The following is a 7,428-nucleotide window of genomic DNA, read 5'->3' as shown; positions in this document are numbered from 1 at the left end:
AACTTTGGGGGAATCAGCACAGATTTCAGGAAGAAGTGCAATGGTGTTTAGCCTGAGGGGCTGGTAAAGGTGTAGCCCCAGCCTTAACAAAGGAGAGTGAGAGCCAACAGGAAGGACTTCCCTCCAGGAAGCTCAGGGCAAAGTGCTCAGACTGGCTGATCCTGGAGCCTCAGAAGGGATCAGTTCTAAGGAGAGCTGCACTGGGCTTAGGTCAGCTGGATCAGAGTCTCAGGTCTGGTTTTGTAGCTTCAGAAAGTCCTATGGCCAGGAAGGATTCAGTTCCCATGGGTGAGGGCTCTCCCTTGGGTGCCGGGGCTGTTTTCTCTTCACAGAGTACAGGCTGTGGCCTAGGTAGGAGGCCTCAAATTGGGAGTCTCAGTGGCTCTGCGCTGCTTGGAATACGAGGTGATGGCAGGTTAGACAGTGCCTGTAAACTCCCAGGTCCCAGTTGCACTAACGCACAATCAAGCTTGAGATTGAAACCTGAGGCCAGCAGCTCTTGGATCAGGGTCTTCGATACAAGCGTTACGAGGAACCTGAATGTGACACTGGGATCCATGGCAGTTGCTGCCTGAAGCTTACAATCACTGTGTAATAACTCGGACCCCAGTATAAAATCCAAGGAAGCAAGAGACTGAAATTTGGGGAGCAATGGCTTTATTAGGCCAGGCCTGGTGATGAGTCTCCAGGAGCCAATTTGGAGACTGGGCACCTGACAGCTAAAAGTCAGGGCTTTTATCTTGTAAATCCACAAACAGCTGCTGGTCACACAATGTAATTAGGGGACTAGGGGTGTCGTGCACTACAGAACAGAAACAGCGCGATTACATTTCATGGGAAGAGCAAGATTTAGGTAACAAGCAAGTTTTCTTGCAAACAAGGAAGTTTAGATAAGAAGAAATCTTGTTTTCCTTAGCATAGAATAGAGAAGTCTAACAGCAATTTACAACCTTAGTTACCTTACTTTAGCAACACAACTGTTATTTGTAGAGGGCAACAATGGTTACCATATCAATTAGCTAAGATTTTACAATTTTTTACAGAGGAAACCAATTAGGTCACCCAGAGGGGGAAGGGAAAAACACATATACAGTAAGGCCAAGTTACAGGTATTGCTATGATGCCAATATAACGAAGCTATTTTTTTAGAGTACAACATTCCCCACTGATTTTAGTCAGTCAGTCAAATCATTGACTCATAGGTATCTGTTTATTACCTTGTGTGTGTCTTTAAAATCATAAGCTGTTAAGATCTTTGACATAGTTTATCAACTTGTTTACCATATAAGGCCCAATAAGAGGATTAACAAAGGTCTCTCATCTGTCATTATTAAAACTGTTAACCAAAAGGAGAAAGAAAACCAACATTTAAATTTACTCTGTTTTATCATACATGTAACAATTTTTTTAAGTCATACAGAGGCCACCTCGGGGTCTTTACAAGGAGAACACAAGATCACCAGTTACATTTGGCAATCTTAAGCTTTAAAGAGTCCTTGGAAGAAATGACAGTTACTTATCCTCAGGCTGGTTGCCTTTGGAAGCCGGGACCAGCTTGCAGAGGGAACAATGAATCAGGCAGGCTTTGGGCTACTTTGACAGTCCATTGTGGCTCAAGAGATTCACAGTGAGGTGCCTTGATGAGGACCGGTGTCCAGGTGTCTAGGCTCTCCAGCTCACAGTGGGCAGCAGGGAAATAACCAGTGGATGGAAGTCAGAGCTAGCTGAAAAGTTTGGCGGGGGGGGGGGGGAGGTTAAGTCAGCTAATTGAGTAGTTAAATCAGCTAATTTTTTAGAAACCTTTAAGTATAAGAGGAAGGTCTCATATAAAACCTCAAAAGAGGAAATATCTGCAACATAGGGGGGTGCATTGCACATGCAAAAGGGGAAAAGGAAAGAGACTCACCCAGTTTTCACCAGTTTTTAAGGCCATTAGTAATTATGGTCTTTAAAATCTGACTTATCTTTTTACCTCCCCTGAACTCTAAGGCTGGTAAGCCCAATGGAGTTTTCTAATTGATCTGCAAAGCTTAGGTTAGTTTGAGTTACTAGGCTATAAAAGCCAGGCCATTGTCGGACCCCACGAATAAAAAGGGAGGCCAAATCAGGGAAACTGTTATCAGAGCTGACTCAGACTAAGTAGAAAACGCTTTTACCCATCTAGTAAAAGTATCACCCATTATAAGTAATCACTTATATCCTTGAAGTTCAGGCCTTTTATTTTTGTAAAATCTATTTTCCAGTGTTTTCTAGGCATAGTCCCACGATAACCAGTGGTTTCTATTTCTTGCAGTTCTTTTGGATTTACCAATTGGCACTGAGGGCATCTGAAGCTCACAGACTGGGCTAGCTTGATATTAGCCACCGGGATCTCTCGGAAGTTGAGCTACCAGATGCTGGTCTTTTCAAGTGCAAATAGGCTCTGACAAAGAAAGCAGGTGGGATCAGCAGTAATGTTAAGTTTATCTCAATCCCCACTGATTTTGGGGCTGTCTGGCTGGCTATCTTTTGGAAGGTGGCCTTTGCCAAATTATTTCCCTGTATAACAAAATCATCTTCTGTCCAATGGGTTATACAGCAGATAATAGCCACTCTCCTTGGCATTTAGATGGCAGCCAACAAGTCCAAATTTGGGGAGCATTTTCAATCTTTTGACCCCAGAAGACAATAAACACCATTTTTGATAAAGACAACTTGAGGCCTCAGTGTGGCAATGAGTTTAGCCCACTAGGCTGATGTCTCTGGCTCTAAGATTTGTTCCTATAGAACCTGAGAGTGTATAATGGCAGCTCCTGCGACCCGCTTACCTTGATAGACACGTAACTACTTCTATCGGAGAAGTAGGATTGAACTCCAGATAGTGGCTTATCTGCTAGATCAGGTCGAAGTCCCGTGAGGTGATCGATGACTTCAGTACAGTTGTGGTGAGGCAACAAGGGGTCATCCTCAGGCAGCAAAGTAGCGGAGTTTGAAGCAGCTGTTTCCAGAAATAGTGCCTGATAATGTATGGCTCGGGAGTTAAACATCCATCGGTCTGGTGGGGCCTTGATAGTCTCCAGCGAATAGGAGGAAACAATTAAGAGTTTTTGTCTAAAAGTCAATTTTTAAGCCTCCTTTATGAGGGGGCCACCGAGGAAATCACCGCAGACAGGGTGACCATCTGGCTGCCAGCAAGTCTAGGATCTGTGAAGCATTTTTTATTTTAGCCCTGGCCGAGGTTAAGAGACCTCGCTCCTAATAGATGGCTCCATGTACATGTATAGTAGCAAAAGCATATCTACTATCAGTATAGATGTTTACCCTCTTTCCCGTGGCTAGTTTTAGCACCTCAGTCAAAGCAATGAGCTCCACCTTTTGGGCAGAGGTGCCAGGCTCTAACTGCTTAACCCAGAGTACCTCCTTTTCGGTGGTCACTGCTGCCCCGGCCACTCAACTGCCGTTCTGGATGAAGCTGCTTCCATGTCAGGCATAAGGGTGGCTGGGTTTAAAGCTGAAGAAGTCTTGAAAACTACCGACTCTGGGTCTAGGAGCAGGGCCAAATAGTGTGAAATTCTAGCATTTGAAAGCCATTTTTCGGGAGGGGTTTTGATAAGAGTCTCTAAACTGTGGAAGGTCACTACAGAAATCTTCTGTCCAAAAGTGAGTCTCTTAGCCTCTTTTAGTAGCATTGCCACAGCGGCCAGAATTTTTAGGCATGGAAGCCACCCTCCTGTCACTGGATCGAGCCTTTTGGAAAGATAGGCTATAGGCCTCTTCCAAGGGCCAATGTCCTGGGTTAGGACTCCTTTGGCAATGCCCCCGAGTTTATTAATGAACAAGGTGAACGGCTTGGTAACATCAGGGAGTCCCAGGGCTGGGGCCTCTGTCAAGGCCCACTTGAGCTGCTGCAAGTTCCGTTCATATTTATCAGTCCAGTTCAGTGAGTTTTTCCCTTAAGGGAGTCAAATAGAGGGTGAGCTGTTTCAGTGAAATTTAGAATCCACAGCCTGCAGTATTCAACAACTCCCAGAAATTCACGCACCTGTTTCTTAGTTTCTGGGGATGGGATCTGCAATATAGCCTGGACTCTTTTTTTAGACAAAGTCCTCTTTTTTTCCTACAATTTGTAGCCCAGATAAGTCACAGCCTGATGGCACAATCAGGCCTTTTCAGCCGAGACTTTATAGCCCAATTGCACCAAAGTCCTTAACAGTTCCTCAGTTGCCTCTCGACAAGCTTACAGGCTTCTGGTGGGGGGGGGTCGAGGCTATTAACAAGTCATCCATGAACTAGAGGAGCACTATGTCAGGGTGTTCTTCCCTAAATTCCAAAAGATCTCTTGCTAACGCTTCATCAAAAAGAGTGGCAGAGTTCTTGTAACCCTGAGGTAAACATGTCCAGGTCAGCTGTTCTTTTATCCCTGTATCTGGGTCAGTCCATTTGAAGGCAAAAAAGAGGTTGACTTACCAGAGCAAGAGGCAAAGTGAAGAAAGCTTTCAGGTCCAGAACAGAGTACCAGGTGTTCTCCGGATTGAGGAGGTAAGGTGTGCAGGGTGTAAGGATTTGGCCCTGTTGGGTGCAAAGTCAGAACTCATCTTAACTTCTCTGAGATCCTGTACAGGGCGATAGTCATTTTGTCCCTGGCTTCTGGACTGGAATCAATGGCTTGTTCCAGGGAGAGACACAAGGAATGTGAATACCATTGTCTCTTAGCCTCTGTATGTGCACTTTAATCTCTTTCTGGGCCTGCAGGCTTATTGGGTATTGCCGCAAGCAGATGGGGCGTACTTGGGGTAAGAGTTCCACAGTTCCACCACAAGGGGAACCTGGTTAATTGCTAGCCCTGGAGGGTTGTCTTCTGCCCAGACTTTTGGAATCTCCTGTTTTTATTTACTTAACAATTTTAACTCTAAGTCAGTTTGTGACGACTCAGATACGCCGGACAATTTTCCCAGTAGACAGTAATTTTTTTCCTGTTTTAAAAGACCTTTTGTGCTATCTCTATTAACTGGCTGAGGGGCATTTTTTCAAAACTTTCAAACCTTTGTAATTTTTGTCTAACATGTGGGGCCGACTGAGTTGCAAAGAGAACAACTGGCAATACTGGGGAAACCTCCTTACCTCTGGATGTCCAATCGGGGTGGGACAAAAGGAAAACATGGTTTTGGCATTCCGGATCAGAGAGCAGGCTTCATCTGGATGGCACACCACCTTTTGTCCCAAGGTGCCACATGGCAGGCCATCATTTTACTGAAATTACATACTTAACAAAAAGAGGCTTTTTCACAGGTAACAAAATTGTGCCGTATAATCTCCCAGATGTTCACAGCACATGCAAGAACTTGCATCTTATCTCTATTATCACCTATAATCTCATATTAATGGAAACATTTTGCAGCAAAGGATTACCAATCTTATAAATAAATCGACCAGAACTGATCTAATACTGTCAAATTCTGAACACATTTACTTCTTGTCAAACCTGTTATTTGCAGTACTATAAACCAAGACAAATAAAATTTACATCTTCTCAAGCTTTTTATAACTTACACTATAACCCCAAGTTTTATCTTCTTTTCACATTCTGGCACAGCCAGACATTTTTACTTGAAGACAAACCACTTTCTTTTTCCCTCTTTTTTACTATTACCAGTCAATTACCTTTCTCTCGCTTCTCAGACAACATTAAAACTCTCAACAAAACCCTTGAAGTCACCTTTTAGTAGTCTACAACATATTTAAATATTTTATGTCTTTTTTACCACATTAAAATGCTGTATTTTAAAGAAACTATAACCTTTTGACTGGCTCAATTACAGTATGACCTGGTTTTTACTTGGTAAAGTTGATATGATTCTTAAAAACCATACATATACATATATGTGCACATATGTTTACATTTTAACCAGAAAGAAAAATACTCTTTTTTAAAAGGCATGCTGAGGTTTCAGGTAATAAACTGAGGACTAAAATATTAAACAAGGTGCTACAACATTAAAGACACAAACAAAGGTTGTTTCGTGCACAGTTTGGTGAGCTAAAGGAAATCATCTTTCTTATTATGAACCTTGAATCTAATAAGCCACATGGATCCTGCAACAGAAATGGGCAACAAGCCCTAAGTTAGTAACAAATTCAAACAGGCAAACAATTTTAAAGTACAAAAACACTGAACATAAATATATAAATCCCTTTGTCCATTTTGGGCTCATAGAAGGGGTTCCTAGGAGATAATGTTCTGTTAGATTTGGGGTAACCAAAAGGAGAACAATTAGAACAAATGGACACAAACACAGAGATACAAGACAAGACAAGCTGCAGGAAAATGGCCTTTGCTCAAAAATTGGTCAAATTTTGGGATCTGGAGGAATTAACAAATTAACCAACGGAGCGGTTCCCCACCTGGGGCAGAGTCACAAACAGACAGAATTTGTCCAAAAAACCAAAAACCAATTGACTCTGTCCTCGGGACGTTCCCACTCCTAAATTGAGGGCGTCCCCTCAAAATTACAAATTGACCATGGCCCAAACAAACCCTCCAGAGTACTTACTTTCAGATGTTCATAAATGAGTCTGGGGTCTTGCTCCCATCCAGGGAGAGCCTCCAAATGTGATAACTTGGACCCCGGTATCCAAGGAAGCAAGAGACTGAAATTTGGGGAGTAAAGGCTTTATTAGGCCAGGCCTGATGACCAGTCTCTGGGAGCCAATTTGGAGACTGCACACCTGACAGCTAAAAGTCAGGGCTTTTATCTTGTAAATCCACAAACAGCCGCTGGTCACACAATGTAAGGAGGGGGATGGAGGTCTGGCGCACTACAAAACAGAAATGGCGATTACACGTCTTGGGAAGAGCAAGATCAGATAAGGGTTGTGCTAACAAGCAAGTCTCCCTGCATACAAGCAAGTTTAGATAAGAAGAAATCTTGTTTTCCTTAGCAAAGAATAGAGAAGTCTAACAGCAATTTACAACCTTAGTTACCTTACTTTAGCACCACAACTGTTATTTGTAGAGGGCAACAATGGTTACCATATCAATTAGGTAAGATTTTACAATTTTTTACAGAGGAGAGCATTGATTAACATATCAATTAGGTCACCCAGAGGGGGAAGGGAAAAACACATATACAGTAAGGCCAAGTTACAGGTATTGCTATGATAGAAATATAATAAAGCTATTATTCTAGAGTACAACAACCGTTTCAGTAAAAGACAAGACAGGAAGGCTCAGGCCAGTCCACTGGCAGAGTCACTGAGTGCTGGCCTTGGACATTTTGCTCAGCTGTGCCAATGTCTGGAGGGTGGAGGCCAGAAAGTCAGTTCTAGTTTTAATGAGTCAGAGTTCTCCCCAGGCAGATACTGACAAAGAAAAAACAAAGCATGTCTATATTAGATATCTTCCAAGTGAAAATTTATCCTCATAAAATCCTGGTAAATTTTAAAAATTTT

General features: G+C 42.8%; 1 long non-coding RNA gene across 2 annotated transcripts; it reads right to left on the bottom strand.

Moving 5' to 3' along the window:
• Positions 1 to 640: 640 nt before the first annotated feature.
• LOC134471589 (uncharacterized) lies at positions 641 to 7,148 on the bottom strand. 2 transcript variants are annotated; one of them, XR_010041055.1, is made up of 4 exons: positions 6,531 to 7,148; positions 5,101 to 5,242; positions 4,447 to 4,548; positions 641 to 3,931 (listed from the first exon to the last, which is right to left on the bottom strand). It is a non-coding gene; the product is annotated as an uncharacterized LOC134471589 (long non-coding RNA). The 2 variants fall into 2 exon arrangements; XR_010041054.1 differs by having other exon boundaries at positions 5,101 to 7,148.
• Positions 7,149 to 7,428: the final 280 nt, after the last annotated feature.

This window comes from Cavia porcellus, unplaced genomic scaffold (genome assembly GCF_034190915.1).
Source record: "Cavia porcellus strain 051 isolate PalLab524CR breed Dunkin Hartley unplaced genomic scaffold, mCavPor4.1 scaffold_19, whole genome shotgun sequence".
NCBI lineage: Eukaryota > Metazoa > Chordata > Mammalia > Rodentia > Caviidae > Cavia > Cavia porcellus.
This window is presented reverse-complemented; position numbering and strand designations above follow the sequence as displayed.